The sequence below is a fragment of the Triticum aestivum genome, chromosome 7A (assembly GCF_018294505.1).
Source record: "Triticum aestivum cultivar Chinese Spring chromosome 7A, IWGSC CS RefSeq v2.1, whole genome shotgun sequence".
Classification (NCBI taxonomy): Eukaryota; Viridiplantae; Streptophyta; class Magnoliopsida; order Poales; family Poaceae; genus Triticum; species Triticum aestivum.
Window position 1 is genome coordinate 679,474,149 of NC_057812.1, and position 23,362 is coordinate 679,497,510.

Below are 23,362 nucleotides of genomic sequence, written 5' to 3' on the forward strand. Positions count from 1 at the left end.
GGGCCCAGAGATACCTCTCTGTCATACAGAGTGACAAATCCCAGTCTCGATTCGTGCCAACCCAACAGACACTTCCGGAGATACCTGTAGTGCACCTTTATAGTCACCCAGTTACATTGTGATGTTTGATACACCCAAAGCATTCCTACGGTATCCGGGAGTTGCACAATCTCATGGTCTAAGGAAACGATACTTGACACTATAAAAGCTCTAGCGAACGAACTACATGATCTTGTGCTACGCTTAGGATTGGGTCTTGTCCATCACATCATTCTCCTAATGATGTGATCCTGTTATCAACAACATCCAATGTCCATGGTCAGGAAACCATAACCATCTATTGATCAACGAGCTAGTCAACTAGAGGCTCACTAGGGACATGTTCTCATCTATGTATTCACACATGTATTACGGTTTCCGGTTAATACAATTAAAGTATGAACAACAGACAATTATCATGAACAAGGAAATATAATAATAACCATTTTATTATTGCCTCTAGGGCATATTTCCAACAGTCTCCCACTTGCACTAGAGTCAATAATCTAGTTACATTGTGATTAATCGAACACCCATAGAGTTCTGGTGTTGATCATGTTTTGCTCATGGAAGAGGTTTAGTCAATGAATCTGCGATATTCAGATCCATATGCACTTTACAAATATCTATTTCTCCATCTTGAATATATTCACGAATGGAGTTGAAGCGACGCTTGATATGCCTGGTCTTCTTGTGAAACCTGGGCTCCTTGGCAAGGGCAATGGCTCTAGTGTTGTCACAGAAGAGAGCCATCGGGCCCGACGCATTGGGGATAACTCCTAGGTCGGTGATGAACTCCTTCATCCAGACTGCCTCCTGTGCTGCCTCCGAGGCTGCTATGTACTCTGCTTCACATGTAGATCCCGCCATGACGCTTTGCTTGCAACTGCACCAGCTGACTACCCCACCATTCAAAATGTACATGTATCCGGTTTGTGACTTGGAGTCATCCAGATCTGTGTCGAAGGTAGCATCGACGGAACCCTTTACGACTCCTCTTCGTCACCTCCATAAACGAGAAACATATCCTTAGTCCTTTTCAGGTACTTCAGGATATTCTTGACCACTGTCAAGTGTTCCATGCCGGGATTAGTTTGGTACCTTGATATGTCTCCAACGTATCTATAATTTTTGATTGCTCCATGCTATGTTATCTACTGTTTTGGGCAATATTGGGCTTTATTATCCACTTATATATTATTTTTGGGACTAACCTATTAACCGGAGGCCCAGCCCAGAATTGCTATTTTTTGCCTATTTTAGTGTTTCGAAGAAAAGGAATATCAAACGGAGTCGAAACGGAACGAAATCAACTGGAGAAGTTATTTTTGGAAGGAAAGCTACCGAATGGACTTGGACCCCACGTCAGGAGCCAAGGGAGGTGCTCACGAGGGTGGGGCCCCCCTAGGGTGCGCCCCTGCCTCGTGGGGCCCCCAAAGCTCCACCGACGTACCTCCTGCACCCATATATACTCACGTACCCTAAAACTTCCAGAGCATAATAGACCGGGAGTTCCGCCGCCAGAAGCCTTCATAGCCACCGAAAGCCAATCTAGACCCATTCCGGCACCCTGCCGGAGGGGAAATCCCTCTCCGGTGGCCATCTTCATCATCCCGGTGCTCTCCATGACGACCTCGGGGCTGAGGGTATGTACCAGTAGCTATGTGTTTGATCTCTCTCTCTCTCTCTCTCTCTCGTGTTCTTGAGGTGATACGATCTTGATGTATCGCGAGCTTTGCTATTATATTTGGATCCTATGATGTTTCTTCCCCCCCTCTACTCTCTTGTAATGAACTGAGTTTCCCCTTTGAAGTTATCTTATCGGATTGAGTCTTTAAAGATTTGAGAACACTTGATGTATGTCTTGCCATGTGTATCTGTGGTGATAATGGGATACCACGTGATTCACTTGATGTATGTTTTGGTGATCAACTTGCGGGTTCCGGCCATGAACCTATGCATAGGGGTTGGCACACGTTTTCGTCGTGATTCTTCGGTAGAACTTTGGGGCACTCCTTGAGGTTATATGTGTCAGTTGAATAGATGAATCTGAGATTGTGTGATGCATATCGTATAATCATACCCACGGATACTTGAGGTGACATTGGAGTATCTAGGTGACATTAGGGTTTTGGTTGATTTGTGTCTTAAGGTGTTATTCTAGTACGAACTCTAGGGCTGTTTATGACACTTATAGGAATAGCCCAACGGATTGATTGGAAAGAATAACTTTGAGGTGGTTTCGTACCCTACCATAATCTCTTCGTTTGTTCTCCGCTATTAGTGACTTTGGAGTGACTCTTTGTTGCATGTTGAGGGATAGTTATGTGATCCAATTATGTTAGTATTGTTGAGGGAACTTGCACTAGCAAAAGTATGAACCCTAGGCCTTGTTTCAACGCATTGCAATACCGTTTACGCTCACTTTTATCATTAGTTACCTTGCTGTTTTTATATTTTCAGATTACAAAACCCACATCTACTATCCATATACCACATGTATCACCATCTCTTTGCCGAACTAGTGCACCTATACAATTTACCATTGTATTGGGTGTGTTGGGGACACAAGAGACTCTTTGTTATTTGGTTGCAGGGTTGCTTGAGAGAGACCATCTTCATCCTACGCCTCCTACGGATTGATAAACCTTAGGTCATCCACTTGAGGGAAATTTGCTATTGTCCTACAAACCTCTGCACTTGGAGGCCCAACAACGTCTACAAGAAGAAAGTTGTGTATTAGACATCAAGCTCTTTTCTGGTGTCGTTGCCGGGGAGGTGAGTGCTTGAAGGTATATCTTTAGATCTTGCAATTGAGTCTTTTAGTTTCTTGTTTTATCACTACTTTAGTTTATAAAAGAAAACTAAAAAAATATGGAATTGAGTTTGCCTCATACGCTTCACCTTTTTAATATCTTTCGTGAGTATGATGGAAAGGAAAATTGTGCTCAAATACTAGAAGAAGAATTACATAGAATGCTTGGCATAAAATATGTGAATGATGAGCATGATTGCAATGTTGTTAGTACGAATTCTTTGAATATCCATGGTACTAATGATGATTGCACTAGTTATGATGAAAATGTCTCCTATAAACATGTTAATTTTTGTGGAGTGCATTGGGTTTGTAAGTACACACCAAATAGGGAAGATAGATATTGCAAGAGGCATAAGTACTTAGAAACTAAATTGTTGCAAGAAAGTCTTGATGATTGTGCTGAAAAATTCAATATTTTTCACGCCCCTTGTGAACTTTGCAATGAACATGGTCATTTAAATCTCCAATGCAAATTGTTTCATGACCGAATCATATCCAAAAATTGTGATAATTTGATTACTCTTGAGCATCATAAATAGCTTAGTCTTCTTTTGGGGTATGAGGAAATGAAACGTATAACTGAGGGTATTCCAAAGTTTAATCTTGATAGATTTCTTGATTTTGATCTAGAGAAAATTTATATGTATTGTGCGGTGAATTGTATTGAAAATCCTTATATTGCCAACTACATAAAGAAAAGAAAACAAATAGAAGCTGAAGAGAATACTAATGAAAGGGAAGAGACTTCCCAATATCCTCCTATTATTTCTTATGATGAATCAGGTAACGAGGAGGAGCCTCCTGTTCAACCAATCTCGTTAATAAGGAGCTCCAAAAAGAGGATTGAACCCACACATGAGGTGGTGAAGAAGAAGAAAAGAAAAAGGAAGAGAGGTAAAAAGATATATCCCCCAAATAATGCTGCTCCTATTACTATTGTGCCTCATGAAAATATAATTGTGGAAGATAATGATACTTCTTATGATCTTGAAAATCTTTTTGGCACTTCCTTGGAAGAATATGATAATTGCTATACTATTGGTGCTATCTACACTATTAATGATGAGAGTGATTATGCTTATGATATAAAAAGGCCCAAGCTTGGGGATGCTATGTTTGATGAAGATGATGTTTTTGAGAATATATTTGCTGCAATTAATGTTTGTCCCAAGCTTGGGGATGCTACGCTTAATGAATATGATATTTTTAGTCTCCCAAGTTTTGATATGCAAATTTATAATGATGATAGCATGCCTCCTACTTATGATAATTATTGTGATGATACATATGCTATAAAAAATAGTGATTGTATTTATAAAACTTGTCATGATTATGGTTACCCCTTTTCTGAACATTACTCTTTTAATGTGGAAACAATTTTTAGTATTCGAGTTTCTTATGATACTCCCATTATTCCGAATGAGAAGAAATTTGCTTATGTGGAGAGTAGTAAATTTTCTATGCTTGTAGATCATGAAAATAATGCTTTAGGTGCTGGTTATATTGTTGAATTCATTCATGATGCTACTGAAAATTATTATGAGGGAGGAATATATGCTTGTAGGAATTGCAATAATATCAAGTTTCCTCTCTATGTGCTTAAAATCTTAAAGTTATGCTTGTTTTGCTTTCCTATGCAAGTTGATTCTTGTTCCCACAAGTTGTTTGCTCACAAAATCCCTATGCATAGGAAGTGGGTTAGGCTTAAATGTGCTAGTCATATTCTTCATGATGCTCTCCTTATGTTTCAATTCTTATCTTTTATGTGAGCATCATTGACATCATCATGCCTAGCTAGGGGCTTTAAACAATAGCGCTTGTTGGGAGGCAACCCAATTTTATTTTTGTTCCTCGCTTTTTTCTCCTGTTTATTAATTAATAATTTATCTAGCCTCTGTTATTATTGAGTTTTTATGTTTTAGTTAGTGTTTGTGCCAAGTAGAACCGTTGGGAAGACTTGGGGAAAGTCTTGTTGATCTTGCTGTAAAAAACAGAAACTTTAGCGCTCACGAGAATTGCTGCCAAGTTTTATTGGAGAGTGCTATTTAGTTAATTATTTTTGCAGATTATTAATAGATAAATTCCTCAGGTCTAGCAATTTATTTGAGAATTTTATGAGTTCCAGAAGTATACGTTTGATTCAGATTACTACAGACTGTTCTGTTTTTGACATATTCTGTTTTCATGTGTTCTTTACTTATTTTGATGAATCTATGGCTAGTAAAATAGTTTATAAACCATAGAGAAGTTATAATACAGTAGGTTTAACACCAATATAAATAAAGAATGAGTTCATTACAGTACCTTGAAGTGGTGATTTATTTTGTTATACTAACGGAGCTTACGAGTTTTCTGTTAAGTTTTCTGTTGTGAAGTTTTCAAGTTTTGGGTAAAGATTCGATGGACTATGGAATAAGGAGTGGCAAGAGCCTAAGCTTGGGGATGCCCAAGGAACCCCAATGTAATATTCAAGGATAGCCAAGAGCCTAATCTTGGGGATGCCCCGGAAGGCATCCCCTCTTTCGTCTTCGTTCATCGGTAACTTTACTTGGAGCTATATTTTTATTCGCCACATGATATGTGTTTTGCTTGGAGCGTCATTTTATTTTGTTTTTCTTGCTGTTTAAATAAAGCATCAAGGTATGAAATTATTAAATGGGAGAGTCTTCACATAGTTGCATAATTATTTGACTACTCATTGATCTTCACTTATATCTTTCGGAGTAGTTTGTCATTTGCTCTAGTGCTTCACTTACATCTTTTTAGAGCATGGTGGTAGTTTCATTTTGAAGAAATGGATGAACTCTCATGCTTCACTTAGATTATTTTGAGAGTCTTAAATAGCATGGTAATTTTCTCAAAATCCTAATATGCTAGGTATACAAGATTAATAATAAAATTTTCTTATGAGTGTATTGAATACTAAGAGGAGTTTGATGCTTGATGATTGTTTTGAGATATGGAGGTAATAATATCAAAGTCGTGCTAGTTGAGTAGTTGTGAATTTGAGAAGTACTTGTGTTGAAGTTTGTAAGTCCCGTAGCATACACGTATGGTAAACGTTATGTAACAAATTTGAAACATGAGGTGTTATTTGATTGTCCTCCTTATGAGTGGCGGTCAGGGACGAGCGATGGTCTTTTCCTACCAATCTATCCCCCTATGAGCATGCGTGTAGTACCAAGGTTTTTGATGACTTGTAGATTTTTGCAATAAGTATGTGAGTTATTTATGACTAATGTTGAGTCCATGGATTATACGCACTCTCACCCTTCCATCCTTGCTAGCCTCTTCAGTACTGTGCATTGCCCTTTCTCACATTGAGAGTTGGCGCAAACTTCGCCGGTGCATCCAAACCCCGTGATATGATACACTCTATCACACATAAACCTCCTTATATCTTCCTCAAAACAGCCACCATACCTACCTATTATGGCATTTCCATAGCCATTCTGAGATATATTGCCATGCAACTTTCCATCATTCCGTTTATTATGACACGCATCATCATTGTCATATTGCTTAGCATGATCATGTAGTTGACATAGTATTTGTGGCAAAGCCACCGTTCATAATTCTTTCATACATGTCACTCTTGGTTCATTGCATATCCTGGTACACCGCCGGAGGCATTCATATAGAGTCATCTTTGTTCTAGTATCGAGTTGTAATCATTGAGTTGTAAATAAATAGAAGTGTGATGATCATCATTATTAGAGCATTGTCCCAAGTGAGGAATAAAAAAAGATAAAGGCCATAAAAAAGAGAAGGCCCAAAAAAAGAGAAAGGCCATAAAAAGGAAGGCCAAATAAAAAAATGAGAGAAAAAGAGAGAAGGGACAATGCTACTATCCTTTGCCACACTTGTGCTTCAAAGTAGCACCATAATCTTCATGATAGAGAGTCTCTTGTTTTGTCACTTTCATATACTTGTGGGAATTTTTCATTATAGAACTTGGCTTGTATATTCCAACAATGGCCCTCCTCAAGTGCCCTAGGTCTTCGTGAGCAAGCAAGTTGGATGGACACCCACTTAGTTTCTTTTGTTGAGCTTTCATACATATATAGCTCTAGTGCATCTGTTGCATGGCAATCCCTACTCCTTGCATTAACATAAATTGGTGGGCATCTCCATAGCCCATTGATTAGCCTCGTTGATGTGAGACTTTCTCCTTTTTGTCTTCTCCGCATAACCCCCCTCATTATATTCTGTTCCACCCATAGTGCTATATCCATGGCTCGCGCTCATGTATTGCGTGAAAGTTTATGAGTTTGAGATTACTAAAGTATGAAACAATTGCTTGGCTTGTCATCAGGGTTGTGCATGATGAGAGCATTCTTGTGTGACGAAAATGGAGCATGACTAAACTATATGATTTTGTAGGGATGAACTTTCTTTGGCCATGTTATTTTGAGAAGACATAATTACTTAGTTAGTATGCTTGAAGTATTATCATTTTATGTCAATATGAACTTTTGTCTAGAATCTTTCGGATCTGAATATTCATACCATAATTAAGAAGAATTACATTGAAATTATGCCAAGTAGCACACCGCATCAAAAATTCTGTTTTTATCATTTACCTACCCAAGGACGAGCAGGAATTAAGCTTGGGGGTGCTTGATACGTCTCCAACATATCTATAATTTTTGATTGCTCCATGCTATGTTATCTACTGTTTTGGGCAATATTGGGCTTTATTACCCAATTTTATATTATTTTTGGGACTAACCTATTAACCGGAGGCCCAGTCCAGAATTGCTGTTTTTTTTGCCTATTTCAGTGTTTCGAAGAAAAGGAATATCAAACGGAGTCGAAACGGAACGAAATCAACTGGAGAAGTTATTTTCAGAAGGAAAGCTACCGGATGGGCTTGGACCCCATGTCAGGAGCCAAGGGAGGTGCTCACGAGGGTGGGGGCGCCCCCTAGGGCACGCCCCCTGCCTCGTGGGGCCCCCGAAGCTCCACCGACGTACCTCCTGCACCCATATATACTCACGTACCCTAAAACTTCTAGAGCACAATAGATTGGGAGTTCCGCCGCCAGAAGCCTCCATAGCCACCGAAAGCCAATCTAGGCCCATTCCGGCACCCTGCCGTAGGGGGAATCCCTCTCCGGTGGCCATCTTCATCATCCCGGTGCTCTCCATGACGAGGAGGGAGTAGTTCTCCCTCGGGGCTAAGGGTATGTACCAGTAGCTATGTGTTTGATCTCTCTCTCTCTCTCGTGTTCTTGAGGTGATACGATCTTGATGTATCGCGAGCTTTGCTATTATATTAGGATCCTATGATGTTTCTTCCCCCTCTACTCTCTTGTAATGAATTGAGTTTCCCCTTTGAAGGTATCTTATCGGATGGAGTCTTTAAAGATTTGAGAACACTTGATGTATGTCTTGCCATGCGTATCTGTGGTGACAATGGGATAGCACGTGATTCACTTGATGTATGTTTTGGTGATCAACTTGCGGGTTCCGCCCATGAACCTATGCATAGGGGTTGGCACACGTTTTCGTCGTGATTCTCCGGTAGAACTTTGGGGCACTCTTTGAGGTTCTATGTGTGATGCATATCGTATAATCATACCCACGGATACTTGAGGTGACATTGGAGTATCTAGGTGACATTAGGGTTTTGGTTGATTTGTGTCCTAAGGTGTTATTCTAGTATGAACTCTAGGGCTGTTTGTGACACTTATAGGAATAGCCCAACGGATTGATTGGAAAGAATAACTTTGAGGTGGTTTCGTACCCTACCATAATCTCTTTGTTTGTTCTCCGCTATTAGTGACTTTGGAGTGACTCTTTGTTGCATGTTGAGGGATAATTATGTGATCCAATTATGTTAGTATTGTTGAGGGAACTTGCACTAGAGAAAGTATGAACCATAGGCCTTGTTTCAACGCATTGCAATACCGTTTACGCTCACTTTTATCATTAGTTTCCTTGCTGTTTTTATATTTTCAGATTACAAAAACCCATATCTACTATCCACATACCCCTTGTATCACCATCTCTTCGCCGAACTAGTGCACCTATACAATTTACCATTGTATTGGGTGTGTTGGGGACACAAGAGACTCTTTGTTATTTGGTTGCAGGGTTGCTTGAGAGAGACCATCTTCATCCTACATCTCCTATGGATTGATAAACCTTAGATCATCCACTTGAGGGAAATTTGCTACTGTCCTACAAACCTCTGCACTTGGAGGCCCAAAAACGTCTACAAGAAGAAGGTTGTGTAGTAGACATCATACCTCCCTACCAAACTTACGGCATGGTTCACATCAAGTATGGTACACAGCATGGCATACATAATAGACCCTATGGCTGAGGCATAGGGGATGACACTCATCTTTTCTCTATCTTCTACCGAGGTCGGGCATTGAGCCGTGCTCAATCTCACACCTTGCAATGCAGGCAAGAACCCCTTCTTGGACTGATCCATATTGAACTTCTTCAATATCTTGTCAAGGTATGTGCTTTACGAAAGACCAATGAGGCGTCTCGATCTATCTCTATAGATCTTGATGCCTAATTGTAAGCAGCTTCTCCAAGATCCTTCATTGAAAAACACTTGTTCAAGTAGGCCTTTATGCTTTCCAAAAGTTCTATATCATTACCCATCAATAGTATATCATCCACATATAATATGAGAAATGCTACATAGCTCCCACTCACTTTCTTGTAAACACGGGCTTCTCCATAAGTCTGCATAAACCCAAATGCTTTGATCATTTCATCAAAATGAATGTTCCAACTCCGAGATGCTTGCACCAGCCCATAGATGGAGCGCTGGAGCTTGCATACCTTGTCAGCATTCTTAGGATTGACAAAACCTTCCGGCTGCATCATATACAATTCTTCCTTAAGGAAACCATTAAGGAATGATGTTTTGACGTCCATTTGCCATATCTCATAATCATAGAATGCGGCAATTGCTAACATGATTCGGACGGACTTCAGCTTCGCTACGGGTGAGAAGGTCTCATCGTAGTCAACCCCTTGAACTTGTCGATAACCCTTAGTGACAAGCCGAGCCTTATAGATGGTCACATTACCATCCGCGTCAGTCTTCTTCTTAAAGATCCATTTATTCTCTATGGCTTGCCGATCATCGGGCAAGTCTGTCAAAGTCCATACTTCGTTTTCATACATGGATCCTATCTCGGATTTCATGGCTTCAAGCCATTTGTTGGAATCCGGGCCCGCCATCGCTTCTTCATAGTTCGAAGGTTCACCGTTGTCTAACAACATGATTTCCTGGGTTGTGTCCTTGTAGTACGAACTCTTGAATAGATCGATCAGAAAGGATAACTTTGAGGTGGTTTCATACCCTACCATAATCTCTTCGTTTGTTTTCTTCTATTAGTGACTTTGGAGTGACTCTTTGTTGCAAGTTGATGGATAGTTATATGATCCAATTATGTTATTATTGTTGAGAGAACTTGTACTAGTGAAAGTATGAACCCTAGGCCTTGTTTCCTAGCATTGCAATACCATTTACGCTCACTTTTATTACTTGTTACCTTGCTGTTTTTATAATTTCAGATTATAAAAACCTATATCTACCATCCATATTGCACTTGTATCACCATCTCTTCGCCGAACTAGTGCACCTATACAATTTACCGTTGTATTGGGTGTGTTGGGGACACAAGAGACTCTTTGTTATTTTGTTGCAGGGTTGCTTGAGAGAGACCATCTTCATCCTACGCCTCCCACAGATTGATAAACCTTAGGTCATCCACTTGAGGGAAATTTGCTACTGTCCTTAAAACCTCTGCACTTGGAGGCCCAACAACGTCTACAAGAAGAAGGTTGTGTAGTAGACATCAATCATCATCATTAACTTCCTCTCTAGTCGGTGCAGGCACCACAGGAACATCTTCCTGAGCTGCGCTACTTTCCGGTTGAAGAGGTAGTACCTCATCAAGTTCTGCTTTCCTCCCACTTACTTCTTTCGAGAGAAACTCTTTCTCTAGAAAGGATCCATTCTTGGCAACAAAGATCTTGCCTTCGGATCTGAGGTAGAAGGTATACCCAATAGTTTCCTTAGGGTATCCTATGAAGACGCATTTTTCCAACTTGGATTCGAGCTTTTTAGGTTGAAGTTTCTTGACATAAGCATCGCATCCCCAAGCTTTCAGAAACGACAACTTAGGTTTCTTTCCAAACCATAATTCATACGGTGTCGTCTCAACGGATTTTGACGGAGCCCTATTTAAAGTGAATGCGGCAGTCTCTAAATTATAACCCCAAAATGATAGCGGTAGATCGGTAAGAGACATCATAGATCGCACCATATCTAACAGAGTGTGATTATGATGTTTGGACACACCATTACGCTGAGGTGTTCTAGGCGGCGTGAGTTGTGAAACAATTTCACATTTCCTTAAGTGCGTGCCAAACTCGTGACTCAAATATTCCCCTCCACGATCTGATCGTAAGAACTTTATTTTCCTGTTATGTTGATTCTCTACCTCACTCTGAAATTCCTTGAACTTTTCAAATGTCTCAGACTTGTGTTTCATTAAGTAGACATACCCATATCTACTTAAGTCATCAGTGAGGGTGAGAACATAACAATAGCCACCGCGAGCCTCAACGGGACCGCACACATCAGTATGTATGATTTCCAATAAATTGGTTGCTCGCTCCACTGTTCCGGAGAACGGAGTCTTGGTCATTTTGCCCATGAGGCATGGTTCACATGTGTCAAATGATTCATAATCAAGAGACTCCAAAAGTCCATCTGCATGGAGTTTCTTCATGCATTTGACACCAATGTGACCAAGGCGGCAATGCCAGAAGTATGTGGGACTATCATTACCAACCTTACATCTTTTGGCATTCATACTATGAATATGTGTAACATCACGTTCGAGATTCAATAAAAATAAACCATTGACCAGCGGGGCATGACCATAAAACATATCTCTCGTATAAATAGAACAACCATTATTCCCAGATTTAAATTAGTATCCATCTCGCATTAAACAAGATCCTGATACAATGTTCATGCTCAAAGGTGGTACTAAATAACAATTATTGAGGTTTAAAACTAATCCCGAAGATAGGTGTAGAGGCAGCGTGCCGACGGCGATCACATCGACCTTGGAACCATTCCCGACGCGCATCGTCACCTCGTCCTTTGCCAGTCTCCGCTTATTCCGCAGCTCCTGTTTTGAGTTACAAATATGAGCAACCGCACCGGTATCAAATACCCAGGAGCTACTACGAGTGCTGGTAAGGTACACATCAATAACATGTATATCATATATACCTTTGGTGTCGCCGGCCTTCTTACTCGATAAGTACTTGGGACAGTTCCGCTTCCAGTGACCATTTCCCTTGCAATAAAAGCACTCAGTCTCAGGCTTGGGTCCATTATTTGGCTTCTTCTCGGCAACTGGCTTACCGGGTGCGGCAATTCCCTTGCCATCCTTCTTGAAGGTCTTCTTACCCTTGCCTTTTTTGAAACTAGTGGTCTTATTCACCATCAACACTTGATGTTCCTTTTTTATTTCTACCTCCGCTGATTTCAGCATTGAATATAACTCAGGAATGGACTTCTCCATCCCTTGCATATTGTAGTTCATCACAAAGCTCTTGTAGCTAGTGGAAGCGACTAGAGGATCCTGTCAATGACCGAGTCATCTGGAAGATTAACTCCCAGCTGAGACAAGTGGTTGTGCAACTCAGACATTTTGAGTATATGCTCGCTGACAGAACTGTTTTCCTCCATCTTACAACTGTAGAACTTGTTAGAGACTTCATATCTCTCGACTCGAGCATGAGCTTGGAAAACCATTTTCAGCTCTTGGAACATCTCATATGCTCCGTGCTGCTCAGAACGCTTTTGGAGCCCCGGTTCTAAGCTGTAAAGCATGTCGCACTGAACCAGGGAGTAATCATCACTACGTGACTGCCATGCGTTCGTAACGTCTTGAGTTGCTGGGAAAATGGGTTCTTCACCTAGCGGTGCTTCAAGGACATATGCTTTCTTGGCAGCTATGAGGATGATCCTCAAGTTACGGACCCAATCCGTATAGTTGCTACCATCGTCTTTCAGCTTGGTTTTCTCTAGGAACGCGTTGAAGTTGAGGGCAACATTGGCGTGGGCCATTGGATCTACAGGATAGATTGTAAAGACAACTTTAGACTAAGTTCATGATAATTAAGTTCATCTAATCAAATTATTAATGAACTCCCACTTAGATAGACATCCCTCTATTCATCTAAGTGATGCATGATCCGAATCGACTAGGCCGTGTCCGATCATCACGTGAGACGGACTAGTCATCAACGGTGAACATCTCCATGTTGATCGCATCTACTATACGACTCATGTTCGACCTTTCAGTCTCTTGTGTTCTAAGGCCATGTTTGTACATGCTAGGCTTGTCAAGTCAACCTAAGTGTTTCGCATGTGTAAATATGGCTTACACCGTTGTATGCGAACATTAGAATCTATCACACTTGATCGTCACGTGGTGCTTCGAAACAACGATCCTTTGCAGCGGTGGACAATTAAGGGAAACACTTCCTTGAAATTTTGTGAGGGATCATCTTATTTATACTACCGTCGTTCTAAGCAAATAAGATGCAAACATGATAAACATCACATGCAAATCATAAAGTGACATGATATGGCCAATATCATCTTGCGCCTTTTGATCTCCATCTTCGAGGCGCGGCATGATCACCTTCGTCACCGGCATGACACCATGATCCCCATCATCATGTCTTCATGAAGTTGTCTCGCCAACTATTACTTCTACTACTATGCCTAACGGTTAGCAATAAAGTAAAGTAATTACATGGCGTTTTTTTCATTGACACGCGTGTCATACAATAAATTAAGACAACTCCAATGGCTCCTGCCGGTTGTCATACTCATCGACATGCAGTCTTGAATCCTATTACAAGAACATGATCAATCTCATACATCACATATATATAATTCATCACATCCTTTTGGCCATATCACATCACATAGCATACCCTGCAAAAACAAGTTAGACATCCTCTAATTGTTGTTGCATGTTTTACGTGGCTGCTATGGGTTTCTAGCAAGAACGTTTCTTACCTACGCAAAGCCACAACGGTGATATGCCAATTGCTATTTACCCTTCATAAGGCCCTCTTCATCAAATTTGATCCGACTAAAATGGGAGAGACAGACACCCGCTAGCCACCTTATGCATCAAGTGCATGTCTGTCGGTGGAACCAGTCTCACGTAAGCATACGTGTAAGGTCGGTCCGGGCTGCTTCATCCCACAATGCTGCCGAATCAAGATAAGACTAGTAATAGTAAGCAAATCGACCAAATCATCGCCCACAACTACTTTGTGTTCTACTCGTGCAAAGAATCTACGCATAGACCTAGCTCTCATACACCTGTAGGGGATCGTAGTAATAATTCAAAATTTTCCTACGTGTCACTGATGACCCACAAGTGTAGGGGATCTATCATAGCCTTTTCTATAAGTAAGAGTGTCAAACCCAACGAGGAGCAGAAGGAAATGATAAGCAGTTTTCAGTAAGGTATTCTCTGCAAGCACTGAAATTATCAGTAACAGATAGTTTTGTGATAAGGTAATTTGTAACGAGTAGCAAGTAACAAGTGTAAATAAAGTTAAGCAAGATGGCCCAATCCTTTTTGTAGAGAAGGACAAGCCTGGACAAACTCTTATATAAAGGAAAGCGCTCCCGAGGAAACATGGGAATTATCGTCAAGCTAGTTTTCACCACGTTATATGATTCGCGTTCGGTACTTTGATAATTTGATACGTGGGTGGACCGGTGCTTGGGTACTGCCCTTACTTGGACAAGCATCCCACTTATGATTAACCCCTATTGCAAGCATCCACAACTACAATAGAAGTATTAAGGTAAACCTAACCATAGCATGAAACATATGGATCCAAATCAGCCCCTTACGAACCAACGCATAAACTAGGGTTTAAGCTTCTGTCACTCTAGCAACCCATCATCTACTTATTACTTCCCAATGCCTCCCTCTAGGCCCAAACAATGGTGAAGTGTCATGTAGTCGACATTCACATGACACCACTAGAGGGATGACAACATACATCTCATCAAAATATCGAACGAATACCAAATTCACATGACTACTTATAGCAAGACTTCTCCCATGTCCTCAGGAACAAACGTAACTACTCACAAAGCATATGCATGTTCATAATCAGAGGGGTATTGATGTGCATAATGGATCTGAACATATGATATTCCACCAAGTAAACCAACTAGCATCAACTACAAGGAGTAATCAATATCTAATATTTGCTCCTTTTTCAGCCCAGAATTCCAGCTGCCGGCATTCCCTCTTCATGTAAACCTTGTAAAAAAAGAGAGAATACGCATAAGTATTGTGACATAATGTGTAATAATAGCCCATAATGCAATAAATATCGATATAAAAGCATGATGCAAAATGGACGTATCAACTCCCCCAAGCTTAGACCTCGCTTGTCCTCAAGCGGAAGCCGAAATCGAAAAATATGTCCACATGTTTGGAGATAGAGGTGTCGATAAAATAAAATACGGACATGAGGGCATCATGATCATTCTTAGAATAGCAATATATATATATATATATATATATATATATATATATATATTGTCATATGATCTCTTATGCTAAAGTAACAATTCTATCACAATTTCAAGTATGAATCATAAACTTCATTGAGAACCAACAAACTCTAATCTCAGCCATTGAGGCAATTGCAATTTATCATAACATAGGAAAGATTCAATATAAGAGCTTTTCAGCAAGTCCACATACTCAACTATCATTTAGTCTTTCAGAATTGCTAACACTCACACAATATTTATGGGTATGAAGTTTTAATCGGACACAGAGAAAGATAGGGGCTTATAGTTTTGCCTCCCAAATTTTTACCTCAAGGGTAATGTCAACAATAATAGTTCATGAAAACTCACATCCAATTAGCTATATATCAGGATATTTCCAACACATTGTGCTTGCCAAAGGATAAAATGTAAAAAGGAAAGGTGAAGATCACCATGACTCTTATATAAGGTTGATACGTCTCCAACGTATCTATAATTTTTGATTGTTCCATGCTATTATATTATCTGTTTACACTTTTATATTATTTTTAGGACTAACCTATTGACCGGAGGCCCAGCCCAAATTGTTGTTTTCTTGCCTATTTCAGTGTTTCGAAGAAAAGGAATATCAAACGGAGTCCAAAGGGAACGAAACCTTCGGGAGAGTTATTTTTGGAACGGAAGCAATCCAGGAGACTTGGAGTAGACGTCAGGGAAGCTTCGAGGTGGCCACGAGGCAGGGAGGCGCGCCTGCCCCCTGGGCGTGCCCCCACCCTCGTGGGCCCCTCGTGGCTCCCCTGACCGACTTCTTTCGCCTATATATGTCCATATACCCTAAAAACATCGGGGAGCAGAATAGATTGGGAGTTCCACCGCCAGAAGCCTCTATAGCCACCGAAAACCAATCTAGACCCATTCTGGCATCCTGTCAGAGGGGGGAATCCCTCTCCGGTGGCCATCTTTATCATCCCGGCGCTCTCCATGACGAGGAGGGAGTAGTTCACCCTCGGGGATGAGGGTATGTACCAGTAGCTATGTGTTTGATCTCTCTCTCTCTCTCTCTCTCTCTCTCTCTCTCCCTCTCATGTTCTTGAGGTGGTACGATCTTGATGTATCGCGAGCTTTGCTATTATATTTGGATCTTATAATGTTTCTGCCCCTCTACTCTCTTGTGATGAATTGAGTTTTCCCTTTGAAGTTATCTTATCGGATTGAGTCTTTAAGGATTTGAGAACACTTGATGTATGTCTTGCACGTGCATATCCGTGGTGACAATGGAATATCATGTGATCCACTTGATGTATGTTTTGGTGATCAACTTGCGAGTTCCATGACCTCATGAACTTATGCATAGGGGTTGGCACACGTTTTCGTCTTGACTCTCCGGTAGAAATTTTGGGGCACTCTTTGAAGTTCTTTGTGTTGGTTGAATAGATGAATATGAGATTGTGTGATGCATATCGTATAATCATACCCACGGATACTTGAGGTGACATTGGAGTATCTAGGTGACATCAGGGTTTTAGTTGATTTGTGTCTTAAGGTGTTATTCTAGTACGAACTCTATGATAGATTGAACGGAAAGAATAGCTTCATGTTATTTTACTACAGACTCTTGAATAGATCGATCAGAAAGAATAACTTTGAGGTGGTTTCGTACCCTACCATAATCTCTTTGTTTGTTCTCCGCTATTAGTGACTTTGGAGTGACTCTTTGTTGCATGTTGAGGGATAGTTATGTGATCCAATTATGTTAGTATTGTTGAGGGAACTTGCACTAGAGAAAGTATGAACCATAGGCCTTGTTTCAACGCATTGCAATACCGTTTACGCTCACTTTTATCATTAGTTACCTTGCTGTTTTTATATTTTCAGATTACAAAAACCCATATCTACTATCCACATAGCCCTTGTATCACCATCTCTTCGCCGAACTAGTGCACCTATACAATTTACCATTGTATTGGGTGTGTTGGGGACACAAGAGACTCTTTGTTATTTGGTTGCATGGTTTCTTGAGAGAGACCATCTTCATCCTACGCCTCCCACGGATTGATAAACCTTAGGTCATCCACTTGAGGGAAATTTGCTACTGTCCTACAAACCTCTGCACTTGGAGGCCCAACAACGTCTACAAGAAGAAGGTTGTGTAGTAGACATCAAGCACTTTTCTGTCGCCATTGCCGGGGAGGTTAGCGCTTGAAGGTATATCTTTAGATCTTGCAATCGAATCTTTTTGTTTCTTGTTTTATCACTAGTTTAGTCTAGAAAAGAAATCTACAAAAATGTAATTGAGGATACTCATATGCTTCATCTTTTTAATGTCTTTCATGAAAATAAGGATTCCGATAATTGTGCCAAAATGTTAGAAGAAGAATGCATTAGAATGTTTGGCACTAAATCTTTGTATGATGAGCATGATTCTAATGTTGTTAGTATGAATTCCTTCAATATCCATGATGCTAATGATATGCAAAGCCACAAGCTTGGGGAAGCTATGTTTGATGAAGATGATATTTTCCCCCCAAGTTTTGATGAGCAAATTTATTATGATGAAAGCATGCCTCCTATTTATGATGATTATATTGATGAAAGTGGATTTGGAGAGGTCATGACTTTATTTAGTGATGAATCCACTATTTCGGAAGAGGTTCCAATTGATTATGAGAACAAAGTTGCTATATATGATGATTATTGTGATGACATGTATGCTATAAAGAACAATGATAACCATGAAACTTGTCATCATGATTTTAGTTTTCAATTGGATTATGCCTCACATGATAGTTATTTTGTTGAGTTTGCTCCCACTATTATGAATGAAAAGAATTTTGCTTATGTGGTGAGTAGTAAAAATTTTATGCTTGTAGATCATGAAAAGAATGCTTTATGTGATAGTTATATTGTTGAATTCATTCATGAAGCTACTGAAAATTATTATGAGGGAGGAATATATGCTTGTAGGAATTGCAACAATATCAAGTTTCCTCTCTATGCGCTTAAAGTTTTGAAGTTATGCTTGTTTTGCCTTCCTATGCTAGTGAATATAATAAAAACTTTCATATAAAGTGCATTGAATACTATGAGAAGTTTGATACTTGATGATTGTTTTGAGATATGAAGATGGTGATCTTAGAGTCATGCTAGTGAGTAGTTGTGAATTTGAGAAATACTTGTGTTAAAGTTTGTGATTCTCGTAGCATGCATGTATGGTGAACCGTTATGTGATGAAGTCGAAGCATGATTTATTTATTGATTGTCTTCCTTATGAGTGGCGGTCGGGGACGAGCAATGGTCTTTTCCTACCAATCTATCCCCCTAGGAGCATGCACGTAGTACTTTTTTTCGATAACCAATAGATTTTTGCAATAAGTATGTGAGTTCTTTATGACTAATGTTGAGTCCATGGGTTATACGCACCCTCACTTTTCCACATTTGCTAGCCTCTCTAGTACCGTGCAACTTTCGCCGGTACCATAAACCCACCATATACCTTCCTCAAAACAGCCACCATACCTACCTATTATGGCATTTCCATAGCCATTCCGAGATATATTGCCATGCAACTTTCCACCGTTCCGTTTATGACACGCTCCATCATTGTCATATTGCTTTGCATGATCATGTAGTTGACATCGTATTTGTGGCAAAGCCACCGTTCATAATTCTTTCATACATGTCACTCATGAGTCATTTCACATCCCGGTACACCGCTGGAGGCATTCACATAGAGTCATATTTTGTTCTAAGTATCGATTTGTAATTCTTGAGTTGTAAGTAAATAAAAGTGTGATGGTCATCATTATTATAGCATTGTCCCATGTGAGGAAAGGATGATGGAGACTATGATTCCCCCACAAGTCGGGATGAGACTCCGGAAGAAAAAAAGAGGCCATAAAAAAGAGAGAAAAGGCCCAAATAAAAAAACAAAAAATGAGAGAAAAAGAGAGAAGGGGCAATGCTACTATCCTTTTACTACACTTGTGCTTCAAAGTAGCACCATGATCTTCATGATAGAGAGTCTCCTATGTTGTCACTTTCATATACTAGTAGGATTTTTTCATTATAGAACTTGGCTTGTATATTCCAATGATGGGCTTCCTCAAAATGCCCTAGGTCTTCGTGAGCAAGTGAGTTGGATGCACACCCACTTAGTTTCTTTTTGAGCTTTCATACACTTATAGCTCTAGTGCATCCGTTGCATGGCAATCCCTACTCACTCACATTGATATCTATTGATGGGCATCTCCATAGCCCATAGATATGCCTAGTTGATGTGAGACTATCTTCTCCTTTTTGTCTTCTCCGCAACCACCATTCTATTCCACCCATAGTGCTATATCCATGGCTCACGCTCATGTATTGCGTGAAGTTTGAAAAAGTTTGAGAACATCAAAAGCATGAAACAATTGCTTGGCTTGTCATCAGGGTTGTGCATGATTTAAATATTTTGTGTGGTGAAGATAGAGCATAGCCATACTATATGATTTTGTAGGGATAGCTTTGGCCATGTTATTTTGAGAAGACATAATTGCTTAGTTAGTATGCTTGAAGTATTATTATTTTTATGTCAATATTAAACTTATGTCTTGAATCTTATGGATCTGAATATTCTTGCCACAATAAAGAAAATTACATTGATAAATATGTTAGGTAGCATTCCACATCAAAAATTCTAGTTTTATCATTTACCTACTCGAGGACGAGCGGGAATTAAAGGTGGAAGATAAAATTAAAAGATAGGCCCTTCGCAGAGGGAAGCAGAGGTCGTCATGCGCTTTTATGGTTGGATGCACAAAATCTTAATGCAAAAGAACGTCACTTTATATTGCCACTTGTGATATGGACCTTTATTATGCAGTTCGTTGCTTTTATTTCTTCCACATCACAAGATCGTATAAAGCTTATTTTCTCCACATTAATAGATCATACATATTTAGAGATAAATTTTTATTGCGTGCACCGATGACAACTTACTTGAAGGATCTTACTCAATCCATTGGTAGGTATGGTGGACTCTCATGGTAAAGACGGGTTTAGGGATATTTGGAAGCACAAGTAGTATCTCTACCTGGTGCAAAGAAATTGGCTAGCAAGAGAGGGAAAGGCAAGCTCAACATGTTGGATGATCCATGACAACATAATTTATCTCAGTTGTAAGAAAACATAACCCATTACGTTGTCTTCCTTTTCCAACGCCAACTCTTTAGTATATCATAATTTAATGAGTGCTCACAATTATAAAAGATGTCCAAGATAGTATATTTATATGTGAAAACCTCTTTTTCTTTATTACTTCCTATTAATTGCAACGATGACTGTCGTGGTTCTAGGACTGACAGTAGAATAGGGGGGGGGTGTAGGAATGTAGAGGCAAGATCCTAGCTATGGAGGAGTTGTACACGCGAGTTTTACGAGTTCAGGCCCTTCTCGGAGGAAGTAACAGCCCTACGTCTCGGAGCCTGGAGGCGGTCGACTGGATATATGAGTGTGAATTACAGAAGGTGCAAACCCTTGTCCTAGAGGAGGGGGTGGCTTATATAGAGTGCGCCAGGACCCCAGCTCCCCTCCGTTACACAGGGTTCAATGTTCATAAAGGAGGAGCGTTACTGGTAACGTCCGAAGTAAAGTGCTATAAATGTCCATAAAGCTATGACTTAAACCCCGACCGTTGCGGAGTGAAGGGCTTCACATCTTCTGGTGGTCGAGTGGTTGTTAGCATGGTCGAGTGTCTTCAAGGTGGTTGAGTGAACACATCTTCATGGTTGAGTGGATGATGGTTTTTCTTCGACTGCTTCTGGTTCTTTGTAGAGATGTCCTTGGGGAGGGTATGTTGGACAGATCCATGACCCTACCCTAGGTACATAGCTTCATCATTAGCCCCCGACTGGGTCAGGGTTTGAGTGGGGAAGGAGTTGGGAACACTTCCGACTCATTCTTTCTGCTATGAGTATACCTTGTTCTGGAACAATGAACTAAGGAGACGACGTCAACTCCTTTTTCAGTCGCCTTGGTCCATTCTTGGTTTTTTGTCGAGTGAACTTTCACGGTAGAATTCCGAATGATAATGTGGAGGATGTTTTCGGTCTGGCAAGTTGCTCTGCTCTCCGCGGATTTCGCGAGATTCGAATTTAGGGAAGCGCGCCAGATAGGCGAGACTGTGGTAATCGGGATGGATTAGGCAAGTCTTCTTGATCTCCGCCCCACCTTTTTCGCCACATACTGCGTGCGCGACTGTTGCGGGATTTGTTTAGATCGTCCGGGTCCACCAGTCAGTCACTCGGGGGACTACCTTATAAAAGGCACCGGACCAGGCCTCTGCCCCGTGCGCTCCCATTCTCTTTTCTTCTTCCTCCGACCTCTCCGCCACGCTCGCTTATGCTCTCATCGCCGGACCCTCGCTCGAACTCGATCCGTCGCCATGGGGAAAGAGAAGATGGTGGCGCTGGAGCGCGCTAAGAAGGCGACCATGAAGGCGAAGGGCAAGCGGACCAGCCGGGGCGGATCCTCGTCGAGATCCGGCCTGCCGCCAGGCCGGATCCAGGGCGACTGGATCCGCTCGACGATCAGCCAGGACGACCTCGACGACCTGGTGTAGGGGGACTGATCCCCCACAAATCGGCGCGACTCCCGGGGAACGAGACCGAGCCGCGGCCAAGGGAGGGTGAGTGCGTTCTCCTCGCCACCCATGTCGATTGCGGATTTTCTCTACCTCCCCATCCTTTCTTTCGAGCCTTTTTGAACTTCTTTGGGGCTCAGCTCCACCACTTCACTCCAAATACCATAGTCTATCTGGCCGCTTTTGTGTCAATGTGTGAAAATTTCTTGGGCTGTCGACCGCACTGGGGCCTCTTCAAACATATCTTCACTTGTCGCTCCCAGTCGGTCAAAAAGGCCAATCCGAGTGATGAGAGGACGCACGTGATCCAGATGTGCGGGGGCCCGGGGATCCAGATGAGGAACAAGAGCACCTTCCCGGCGATGATCCTCCCCGACTCGGTCCGCGGCTGGTAGTCGACTTGGTTTTACTGCAAGGATCAGCCGACCCTGGGTCAGTCGACCGGACTTCCTCCCTTTTCACTGGCTCGAGTGGAGAAGCCCTCCTCCTTGAAGGTGGTTCCCGAAGAGAAGGCGCGGGTCAAGGAGTTGGTCGAGCGGGTCGTCCAACTTGTTCGCGACGGGGTGACTGGGATGGACCTGCTGGAGGTCTTTCTCGGTCGACGCATCCAACCGCTACAGGCCCGTGATCATCCGATGTGGATGTACTCTGGACTCAAGGACTCCACTCAGATTCACCCGGAGGACGTCAGTGAGGACATCTTGGCACTACAAAAAAAAACACATCCGTGACATTTTGGGCCGAACGAAATTTTTTCTGTCATACATATGACACTTCTATGATGATAATTGTGACAAAACCCGATATCATCATAGATGTGGTGGGCTCCTACTTCTATGACAAAAAATCATGACAAAAAATGGGCTTTTCATCCTGGGTGGGTCAGAGACGCAGCTGCATGACATTCTTTGGGCCGTCCATGACGGAAAAAACCGTGGTAGAAGCGAGGGGGAGGAAAATTTCGGGGAGTTCCCGGTTACGGTGGGAGGTCGGGGGCCGAGCAATGCGCGTTTCTCTCGTACACGTACGCGCGTGTGTGTGAGGCGTTGGCTCTAACTAAACCCGAGCAAGGCGTTGGGCTCTAACTAAACCCGAGCGATTGCACTGCAGGCTACGCGTTACTGAACCCGAGCGATCGATCGATGGCTGTTAACTGAACCCGATCGAGCGATTCCTTCGCCACTGCTGCTAACTGAAGCCGATCCATGGGATGAACAGTGAGCGTTGCGTGGGGGGGGGGTTGGATGAAAAGTGAGCGGTGGCGTTGCCTCTGGATGAACATGACC